The 12068-nt window shown below is 33.5% G+C and overlaps 1 long non-coding RNA gene across 1 annotated transcript; it reads left to right on the forward strand.

Moving 5' to 3' along the window:
• The first annotated feature begins 31 nt into the window (after positions 1–31).
• On the forward strand, positions 32–684 carry LOC111388221. The gene is made up of 2 exons (XR_002701526.1): positions 32–447; positions 529–684. It is a non-coding gene; the product is annotated as an uncharacterized LOC111388221 (long non-coding RNA).
• The last annotated feature ends 11384 nt before the right edge of the window (positions 685–12068 follow it).

The following is a 12068-nucleotide window of genomic DNA, read 5'->3' on the forward strand; positions in this document are numbered from 1 at the left end:
TAATGTTGAAGCTCCTAGTAGTGTGAAAACCGAGCTTAATACTTTTTTGGATGTAGCCTATATTGCCTTGGTCAGATGATTTTGATATATTGATATGGTGGAAGGTGAATTCAATCAAATATCTGACTTTATCTCGAATTGCAAAAGATATTTTGGCCATCCTGGTATTTACTGTGGCATCTGAATCTGTTTTCAGTACTAGAGGTAGATTTGTTAGTCCACACAGAAATAGACTTCTCCCCAAAACTTTGGAGGCTTTAATGAGTGCTCAAAATTGGTTATGGGCCGATATTCAGGGTATAATGTATATAAACATTTGCTTTTTATATTGTTTCTTTTATGAATTTTCTTATTACTAATTATTTTATTTTATTAATAGCGAATTCTGCGCCGTCTGCATATTTTGGAAGTTGCTCCAAGATGAATGATGAGGATGTTGATGATGAGGTAATTTTATTTATCACATAATTTAAATTTTAATCATAGTTATTATGATGATATTGAGTATAATATTTTTTTGTTTTTCAGGATCCATCTTCTACAATCTCTAAACCTGCCGATGAATGAAGTTGTGAAGATGGAAAAATATCAAATTTATTTTTTGATAAAGAAGTGAAATTTAGTTACAATGTAATTGTATTTAAAATTATTCATTTTCGGATATTGTTTGTTTTGAGTACTTAATTTGGATGTTAGCGTTTTCATTTTTCAAATTGTGAATTTGAGGGGGAAAAAATTAATAATAATAAACGGGGTAGTAAACGGGGCATGACTTTGCCCCGCCCCGCCTTAGACGGGGTATGTCCCCACCCCGAATCCGTCCCATTGTCATCTCTAGTCATGAGACTACTTGTTCAAGCTACGGTGAATGAATCATTGATCATAATAACCAAAGCAACAATTTTCTTGTTGGGCTTGGAAGAAGAAACACGACGGATCAACTTGGTTCAAGCAACGGGAGAGGGAGCTGAAATGGAAGCCTATGTGACCGCATAGTATAAATTTACATGTGGCCGCATGCAACTGTGTAGAGAATCCAAGTTGAGAGTTAGAATGATTTATGCGACCGCATAGACTAGAACTATGCGATCGTATAGTACAAATTGGAGACACGAATTTAAAATGTCGCGTAATCTCCTATATTTGTTAAAATTTTATTTATGGTATCTTTAGGTATTTTTAAACTTAAATTTCATTTAAACTAGGGTTTTATGAGTTACATATAAATAGGACTTATTCTATTCATTGTAAAACATACAATTTGAGAGAGATTATTGCAAGGCTTATTTTCTTTCTACTCGTTCTTCCTTGAATTAATTTTAGATCTTGTCAAGAATTAATTTCTTCTGGTGTTCAACAATTCAAGTAAGGTCATAAGTTTTGTGATCACGAGGTCAAGATTTTATTTCCCATTATCTTGGTTCTTTGGTTCAATAATTTATCAGGCCGAGCTTTCTATTGATTCTTGCTTTCTTGGCTTTGATCTAATTTGCCGTTGATTCCGTAGTTTTCAATTGCTACGCGGTTTTGTATCTTTGGTATCAAAGCTTGAGTTCTAGAAATCAAGGTTATATCATTTACTTTTTGTTTGAATTTTCATCCTCATTCTTCGTGTTCTTTATCTTTTAAGTCATTCAATTCAACTCGGGTTCCAAACAAATTCAAAAATTGTTTGCTCACTAAATTAGTGCCCAAATCAATTTCTTTTCAAATTTTTGGACTCCTTATTGAATTCTTGTACGTTTAAAAAAATTGAAAATTTGTAAAAAAAGTTTAATAGTTCCATAAACAAAGAGAGTCCAAAAATCGAAAATATCCAATTCAAATTCAAGAAATATCTTCTTGATTTTATCCTTAGTGTTCCATTCGAGTGTTAACTCCTACTTCTTAAGTTACTATAGAGTCAAAGTCAAATTTTCCTTACTCAATTCTTTATTTGAATTTCAAAAGGATTGAAATGTGATTGAGGTCGAATTAGAACTTGAAATACTTGCAAAGAAACATTGAGTGAAAAAAGGTAGAACAATGAGACTAATAGACGGAAAAAACCAGGTTGAGTGATACATGAGGTAAATTATTCTAGATTTATGATGTCTGACAAAGACGATTCTACTATAAGGGAAAGAATAATCAAGTCATCACGACAGAAGATATGATATGGCGATTTGAGAGGCAGTTTAGAGATATGGGAGATAGAAAGGATAAACAAGAGGTATGGATGGAGAGGCAAGACACATTACTTGCTAATTTACATATTTGGAACAACATAGAGGAGTTTCTAAGGCGATGAGGCATCGTAGGCGAGAGCCTAGATCGAAAATCAGAGGTGAAGGTTAGAGGGTAGTGCAGTTGATGATGATGCATTGGTAGAGGCTGAAACAAGAAGGATGAGGAATAGGGGAAATAGGCATGATGAAAGGCTAGAGATTATAAATGAGATGAAGTTGATAGGAATATGAGCAATATTAAAATGACCATTCTGTCATTCAAGGGAATGAGCAATCCGGAGACATATTTGGAATAGAAAAAAAAATAGAGCTTATATTTGATTGTCATAATTACTCGAAAGAGAAAAAGGTAAAACTTGTTATCATTGAGTTTACTAATTACGCTATCATTTGGTGGGATCAAATAGCAACCTCTAGGAAGAGAAACCATGAGTGGGCTATCGAAGTATGGGGAGAAATAAAGGCAAATGAGGAAGAGATTCATCTTTAATCATTACTATAAAGATCTTTATCAAAAATTATAAAGCCTCCATCAGGGATCTAGGAGTGTAGAGAATTATTATAACGAGATGGACATTGCCATGATTAAACCGAATGTTGAGGAGGATCGAGAGACCACCATGGTCCGATTTTTGAATGGTCTGAATGGGGATATAGCTAATTTGGTAGGACTATAACATTACATGGAGTTATCGGACATACTACATGTAGCTATGAAAGTAGAGCGACAATTGAAGAGGAAGAGAATAGCTAAATACCCATCAGGTTCTAAATTTGTGTGGAAGTTAAAATAGGACAATAATAAAGGTGATGGGGGTTGTCTCGAAGGGTAGGACTGAGCTACTGAAGGGAAGAGAGGAAGTTGCAAGCAAAATTACACCCAATACGGATTCCTAACCCTCTAGGAATCAAGATATCAAATGTCTTAAGTGTTTGGGATCGGGAAACATTGTATCTCAATGTCCAAACAAAAGGGTGATTATTCTATGAGATAATAAGGAAGTGGTAAGCGATAATGAGGATGATTATGAAGACATACCAGAACTGGAGGATGCTAGTGATGGTGAAAAAGTAGAGTATGCAATGGGAGAGCTGTTAGGCACAAGGTAAGCTCTTAGTCTTCAAATCAAAGTAGATGACTTGGAACAACAAAGGAAAAACATATTTCATGCGAGATATTATGTTAACAACAAGGTATATAGTATGATTATTGATGGGGGAGTTGTACTAATGTGGCTAGCACTACACTTGTTGAGAAATTAAGATTAACCATGCTAAAACATTGTAGGCCTTACAAATTACAATGGTTGAATAAATGTTGAGAGGCGAAGGTGAATAGACGAGTGTTGGTGAGTTTCTCAATTGACATGTATCATGATGAGGTGATGTTTGATGTAGTTCCAATGGATATGGAGCACATTTTATTGGGGAGACCATGACAGTATGATAAAAAGGTGATACATGATGGTACAAAAATAGGTACAGCTTTACTAAGGATGGGAAATATATTATTCTTGCGACTTTAATACTAGCATAAGTGAATGAAGATCAAATCAAAGTGAAAAGTGGGGAAGTAAAAAGATTGAGAAAAAATGGGAGCGAAATTGATCTTTCACAACAAGAAAATAAAAGAAAAAAATGAGGTGGCTAATTGTGAGAAAAAGAATAGAGCAACAAGAGAGAGAAAAAAGAGTCTTGTGAGATGAGAGAAAAGTCGAAAGTGCATTTCTTTGCAAAATAGAGTCAGACAAAGAGAGTAGTAGTTGAGAACAGACTCATGATCATATTGGTTTATAAGGAATCATTCCTCAATCTTGAAGAAGCTAAAATACCCTCCATAATCTGGCTATTTTTTTGTTGTAAGAATTTGAAGACGTGTTTTCAGAGGACATGCCTAGTGGGTTATCTTCCATTTGAGGCATTAAGTATCAAATTGACTCCATAGCTGAAGTTATCATTCCAAATGGACTAGGTAATCTGAGTAATCCCAATGAGACCAAGAAACTTCGAAGGTATGTGGAAGAACTAATAAGCAAATGGTACATGAGAGAAAACAACAATACATATGCCATGCCAGTATTACTAGTGTCGAAGAAAGATGGGACTTAGAGGACGTACGTAAATTATCGGGCGACCAACAACATAACGCTAAAATATCGTCATCTTATACATTGATCTCACATGTTTAGTAAAATAGATATCAAGAATGGTTATCAAAAAATTAGGATGAGAGAACTACTTTCAAAACTAAGTATGGTTGCCATTTGAACTTACTAATACACCTAGCACATTTATGAGATTAATGAATCATGTCTTTCGTGTATTCATAGGTCAATACGTAGCATTTTACTTCAATGATATCTTGGTATATAGTAAGGATTTAAATGAGCATCTAGGGTATTTAAGATATGTGCTTGTGGTCTTAAGACAAGAACAACTTTATACTAACTTTAAAAGATGTATATTTTACATGGAAAAAGTTGTTTTTCTTGGTTTTATTGTTAGTGCAAAGGGAATTGAAGTGGTGAGAAGAAAATCAAAGCTATCAACGAATGGCCGACACCTAAAAGCATAATTAAAGTAAGGAATTTTCACAGTTTAGCTAACTTCTATAGACGTTTTGTTAAAAACTTTTAACACAATTGCAACACCGCCCATGGAGATTGTAAAGAAAAGTGTAGGATTTCATTAGGAAATCGAACAAGAACATGATTTTAATACTACTAATGATAGGTTGGGTAATGCACCAGTGATAACTGGAGTTGCCTTGATGTAGAAATGAAGGCCAATAGCTTACTTCAGTGAAACAGCTCGCAATTATCCTATATATGACAAAGAGTTGTATTTGCTTGTTCGAGTTTTAGAGATACTGTGGCACTACCTATGGCTAAAAGAGCTCTCGATTCACACCGATTATAAGTCGTTGAAGCATTTTAAAGGTCAAAGATAAACTAACCAAGAGGCATGCAAGGTGGATAGAGTTCATCAATGACATTTCCTTACATTATTCAGAACAAATATAGTAAGGAAAACGTCGAAGCGGATGCATTGTCAATGAGGTATGTACTACTAACTTCGTTAAGTGTCAAATTGCTAGGATTTGAATATGTTAAATACATGTATACTAATGATCCAAACTTTGTTAATATATATGAATCATGTGACAAGGGTGCTATAAATAGATTCTTTAGGCAAATGGATATTTATTTCGAGAAAATAAGTTATGTATACCTATGTGTTCAATGAGAGAATTGTTAGTATGCAAAACACATTATAGGGGTTTAATGGGTCACTTTAGGGTTAAGAAGACCTTGGATATATTAAATGAACATTTTTATTGACCTAAAATGAACGTTGGCATTGATGGGGTTTGTAGTAAATGCATCACTTGTAAAAATGCTAAGTCTAAGGTTTTACCTCAAAGCTTGTATATGCAATTACCCTTCCCTAGTAAGCCCTGGGTTGATGCGTCTATAAACTTTGTGTTGGTTTTACCTAGGACTAGAAAAGAAAGAGATTCCATTTTTGTGGTGATAGATAGGTTCAATGAGATGGCACATTTCATTCCATGTTATAAAATTGATGATGCCACTAATATTACGGATTTATTCGGTAAGGAAGTAGTGAGTTTACATAGGATACCTATGAGTATTGTGTCAGATCAAGATGTCAAGTTTCTTAGCCATTTTTTGGAAGATTTTGTAGAATAAGTTAGGGACTAAGCTATTATTCTCTACTGCTTGTCATCCACAAACGAATGGAGAAATTGAGGTTGCTAATAGGACTTTGACACAACTATTACACACTATAGTCAATAAGAACTTGAAGAGATTGGAGGATTGCTTGCCATTCATAGAGTTTGCATTTAATAGGGCCACGCAATCTACTATTTCTTATACTCCATTTGAAATTGTTTGTAGTTTTAATCCACTAACACTTTTGGATTTAATTCATTTACCCGTTGATGAGAGAGATAGCTTGGATGGAAAGAAGAAGGTGGAGCTGGTAAGATCCCTCCATGAGAAGGTACGGTGCTAGATTGAGAAGAAAAATAAGCATTATGCTTTTCAAGCAAATAAAGGATAAAAGAACATTACATTTGAATTGAAAGATTAGGTTTGGGTGTGTATGTGAAAGGAGCATTTTCTAGCTTAAAGGAAGTCAAAGTTGCAATCAAGAGGAGATGAACCATTTCAAGTGCTTGAAAAGGTCACTGACAATTCTTATAAATTGGATCTTCTAGGTGAGTGTAACATTTTTGCTACTTTCAATGTTTTTGAGCAAGAACAAGGTTTAGTTGATCAAGGAGGAATGAACAATGACTAGGCTACGAGTAAAGGAGGTCAAAGAAATCATGGGATTACTTGTTCGAACTATGATGGATGAAACATCGATCACAACAAGCAATGGACAATTTTCATGTTGGGTTCGAAAGAAGAAATAGATGGATCAACTTTGTTCAAGCAACGGGAGATGGAGTGGGAACGGAAACCTATGCGACCGCATAGTATAATTTACATGCGTCCGCATGTAACCTTGCAGATTATCCAAGTTAAGAGTTGGAATGATCTGTGTGACCATAGACTAGAACTATACGGCCGCATAGTACAAATCGAAGAAAAATTTCGCGTAATCTCCTATGTTTGATAAAATTCTATTTTATGGTATCTTTTTATATTTTTAGACGTAAATTCTATTTCAACTAGGTTTTATGTAGGACTCATTCTTTTCATTGTAAAACATACAATTTGAAAGCTATTAATGCAGGACATATTTGCTTTTTACTCGTTTTTCATTGAATTAATTTTCGAACTCATCAAGAATTAATTTCTTTGGCATTCTATAATTCAAATAAGGTTCGTAAGTTTTGTGAATCGGAATAACCTAAACCAAATGATTAAATCATCTGCAAATTCAATTAAAGGCCACATGAACAATAAAAATGTGTCTCCATCTTTTATCCAATTGTCATTTTTTCCTACACAATCTAAATTTATATCTTACCTCTAGATTTGTTAAAAATTCACAAATCAATGAAATTGTGTTTGATTATTTCAAATCATTAAAGATTACAAGTAATTCAGTACATGAAACAATTAAATACTAGAATCTTAGAATTAAAATTAAAGGTTCAAAACTAGGTTACATTTGTTCATCTAAACTATTTATTTAAGTTACATATTATAATGATATAAAAATACAGGTAAAATTTGGATTAAATCATCAAGATTAAAAGAAAACGAAAAAAATGATAATTTTCTTCCATAAATAATCCGTCTTCTTCACGTCAAAATCTTGAAAACCTAGCTTTTCCTTTCTTTTCTCTTTTGTATCTTCTCCTTTCTTACTCTAATTTTTTCATTGTATAACCCCTATTTTGACCAAAGCTAAGTCTTTATGTAATGGTAGACCAATCTTGGAAGTCGTGCCTGCAAAAATGATTCAAAATATCCCTGAAATAAATATGAAAAAGGAGGGAAAAATCATAAATCAAGAAAATGTAAAAATTACGTATTTATTTATTAATTAATTATATTTTATGAATTAAATATAATAAAATCACAATTATACAACTAATCGTCACGGGTATATAATTATAGGCCACAACTTATTTGTTGGTCACATGTTATTAGATTATTTGGAGGTCACAAATCAAAAAATTTATATGTCACAATTTATTTCATCGGTCACAAATAAAAAAAATATAGGTCACGATTAATTTATTGGTCACATATTTTCAAATTTGTTGATCACAAAATTATATTTAGTCACAATTATTGAATTTTAAGGCCACAGTTAAATAGTAGGTCACGAGTAAATCAAATAGTTGATTACATATACCAAATAGCAGGTCATATACCACCATCATCAGCACTATCACCATTGCCACTAGGACCACTTGTGACCACCCTCTCAATGCCACCGTCGCCGCCATCAAAACACCGCCACAACATGATAATCCCACTACCAATAAAGCCACCACAACTAAATCCAACACAATGCTACCCCATTTGCCTATGAACAACAATATGCAACATCACCACCACCCAAATCAACAGTCCTCATACCTAAAATCAATAGACGAGTCTACCAATTATATATTACCATCTCCTTCACCTCTACCACACCATAACTATCAACACCAATGCAATTGTCACCATCATCATTCGACATTCACCTAGCAACACCCACCGTTGCCACCATTACTTCCTTTACCAACAATCACAATCACCATCATCTATGTCTTTATCCCATCTCCACCATCCCACAACCACCATCACCAACAAAATATCCCTAAACCCATGGCTACCACAGTAACACCACCATATACTACCATCACCTGTGTTAACAATCACCACCAAGACATTCTCAAATCCATCATCTCCTTTAGCTCTACCACACCACAACTATCAATACCAACACAAAGACAAATAAATCATAGAAAATAGATCACGTTGCACGAGGAAAAAAACATATATGGTGGTGCAAAGCGACATGCACGAGGTGATGATTGTGGTGCACCGCTACAAGCAAGCACTCGTAAAAAGAGGTCACACGACTCTACTAATCTTACAGCAGTGCCAATCTTTTTGTAGTGAGGTCAATCTCACAATGGTACCAAAATAGAGAGAGTGGGTGAAAAAGGAGAAGATAGAAAGAGAAGATGTAGGAAAATAAATTAGCGTTTGGAAATGACATTAGGTTGGAACTTGGGATAGATGGAAAGGTTGGGTGTATCAATTAATTTAATAATAATATTTTAAAAATAAATAATTACCTAATTTTTGAACAAAAAATCTTTAATTTTATTTTTGATTTGGGAACTTAAAAACCATGTGTGAATGTAATTTTCACTATGAAAATTGATTTATTGACTGTAATTTCCAATTCAAAACCATGTGTTTTTAAGTTCCCAATTCAAAACCATGTGTGAAAATCATGTGTGAATGTAATTTCCAATTAAAGCATACTGCTACCTATTTCAAATCAGGCCATGCCCCAAACCACAGCCGAAAGCCATCAATTAGTGAACCACTATAGCAAATTACCGGGTATGGATCAAATTCAAGATTGAATGAGGATTTCTTGGTGCAAGATTTATTTTTCTTCCATTCATGAAGAAATAAGAAAATCGGTTCATACATTTCAATTTCAATTTGTATTTTTGTTTAAATATGATTTGTAATGTTTGTTTGAGTGAATGATGAAACCAAATTTGAAACTTAATTCTAATTATTAAGATTTACTTTTGCAATTGATTTGTGTCTATCATTCTTCTGCTATTATCAATGCATGGAGTAATTGGCTACTATATCATTGAATTGTGAATGATAATAAAATGAAGAGGTAAGTTATCTGCTTAAACCACGTAGTAAAAATCAGGAATCGGTTGAAAGATACTGATATACTTTTGCTATTTTCACGACCTTTAATTCAATTCTTTGAGATTGAATGCTCTTAACTAAAGAACAATTTTGAATTCTCATGGAGATATACTTGACTTAATTAACTAGAATTGATTTTACTCAAGAGAGATTGTCATTTAATTTCGAGAAATTTGGCAGGATACATGGAATCAATTGTTGATAGAATTGAGGGTATGGAGAATTCTTGAACCCTAGTACTCTTACATTGATTTGAAAATAAAAATTTTGCACAATACATGCATGTATCTAGAACCACAAAATGCTTGTAAGCAATTTTGGTATTGGACAACGACAACCTCAACTACGATGACTTTATCAAGTGATTTCAAGAAGGAGAGGAATGATGTGTGAAATATGATAAAATATATTAGGACGACGACTTGTGCAACATAAATATGAACTCTAGACTCGACTCCTACTAAAACATTAGAAAATTTTGATCTTTTTTTTTCCTGGATAGAAATGAAAACCTAATCTAAATGCAATATAACAAAAATTAAAGCAAAGAAGGCAAGAAAAATGTTATACTGTGGATTGTCTCCAACCAAGCTCTTATTTTAAGTTGTTATTTTCAATTTTTTCAACAATCTTTTCAAGATGGCTTGAAACAGGATGTGGAACCCTTGCATTGCTTACAAATAAAATCTTTGCAAATTTCCTTAATTTTCCTTCTGCACTTTTGATGCCCCTTTTCATCGAATGATCGATGCACCAACATATCTACCTTACTTTACCTCATTCTTGAAAACCTCACCACCAATTTGTATCACTTCTTATACTTCAAAACAATTTTCAAATTAGATTATTGATTGGTTGGTTGAAAAATATGGAAAGTCGTTTGTAAATCTTGCATCCTTGAGATCACATCTCGCAATTGTCACCATCATCATTCGACATTCACCTAACAACACCCACCGTTGCCACCATTACTTCCTTTACCAACAATCACAATCACCATCATCTATGTCTTTATCCCATCTCCACCATCCCACAACCACCATCACCAACAAAATATCCCTAAACCCATGGCTACCACAGTAACACCACCATATACTACCATCACCTGTGTTAACAATCACCACCAAGACATTCTCAAATCCATCATCTCCTTTAGCTCTACCACACCACAACTATCAATACCAACACAAAGACAAATAAATCATAGAAAATAGATCACGTTGCACGAGGAAAAAAACATATATGGTGGTGCAAAGCGACATGCACGAGGTGATGATTGTGGTGCACCGCTACAAGCAAGCACTCGTAAAAAGAGGTCACACGACTCTACTAATCTTACAGCAGTGCCAATCTTTTTGTAGTGAGGTCAATCTCACAATGGTACCAAAATAGAGAGAGTGGGTGAAAAAGGAGAAGATAGAAAGAGAAGATGTAGGAAAATAAATTAGCGTTTGGAAATGACATTAGGTTGGAACTTGGGATAGATGGAAAGGTTGGGTGTATCAATTAATTTAATAATAATATTTTAAAAATAAATAATTACCTAATTTTTGAACAAAAAATCTTTAATTTTATTTTTGATTTGGGAACTTAAAAACCATGTGTGAATGTAATTTTCACTATGAAAATTGATTTATTGACTGTAATTTCCAATTCAAAACCATGTGTTTTTAAGTTCCCAATTCAAAACCATGTGTGAAAATCATGTGTGAATGTAATTTCCAATTAAAGCATACTGCTACCTATTTCAAATCAGGCCATGCCCCAAACCACAGCCGAAAGCCATCAATTAGTGAACCACTATAGCAAATTACCGGGTATGGATCAAATTCAAGATTGAATGAGGATTTCTTGGTGCAAGATTTATTTTTCTTCCATTCATGAAGAAATAAGAAAATCGGTTCATACATTTCAATTTCAATTTGTATTTTTGTTTAAATATGATTTGTAATGTTTGTTTGAGTGAATGATGAAACCAAATTTGAAACTTAATTCTAATTATTAAGATTTACTTTTGCAATTGATTTGTGTCTATCATTCTTCTGCTATTATCAATGCATGGAGTAATTGGCTTAGTTATCATTGAATTGTGAATGATAATAAAATGAAGAGGTAAGTTATCTGCTTAAACCACGTAGTAAAAATCAGGAATCGGTTGAAAGATAGTGATATACTTTTGCTATTTTCACGACCTTTAATTCAATTCTTTGAGATTGAATGCTCTTAACTAAAGAACAATTTTGAATTCTCATGGAGATATACTTGACTTAATTAACTAGAATTGATTTTACTCAAGAGAGATTGTCATTTAATTTCGAGAAATTTGGCAGGATACATGGAATCAATTGTTGATAGAATTGAGGGTATGGAGAATTCTTGAACCCTAGTACTCTTACATTGATTTGAAAATAAAAATTTTGCACAATACATGCATGTATCTAGAACCACAAAATGC

The sequence above is a fragment of the Olea europaea genome, unplaced genomic scaffold (assembly GCF_002742605.1).
Source record: "Olea europaea var. sylvestris unplaced genomic scaffold, O_europaea_v1 scaffold476, whole genome shotgun sequence".
NCBI classification, from domain to species: Eukaryota; Viridiplantae; Streptophyta; class Magnoliopsida; order Lamiales; family Oleaceae; genus Olea; species Olea europaea.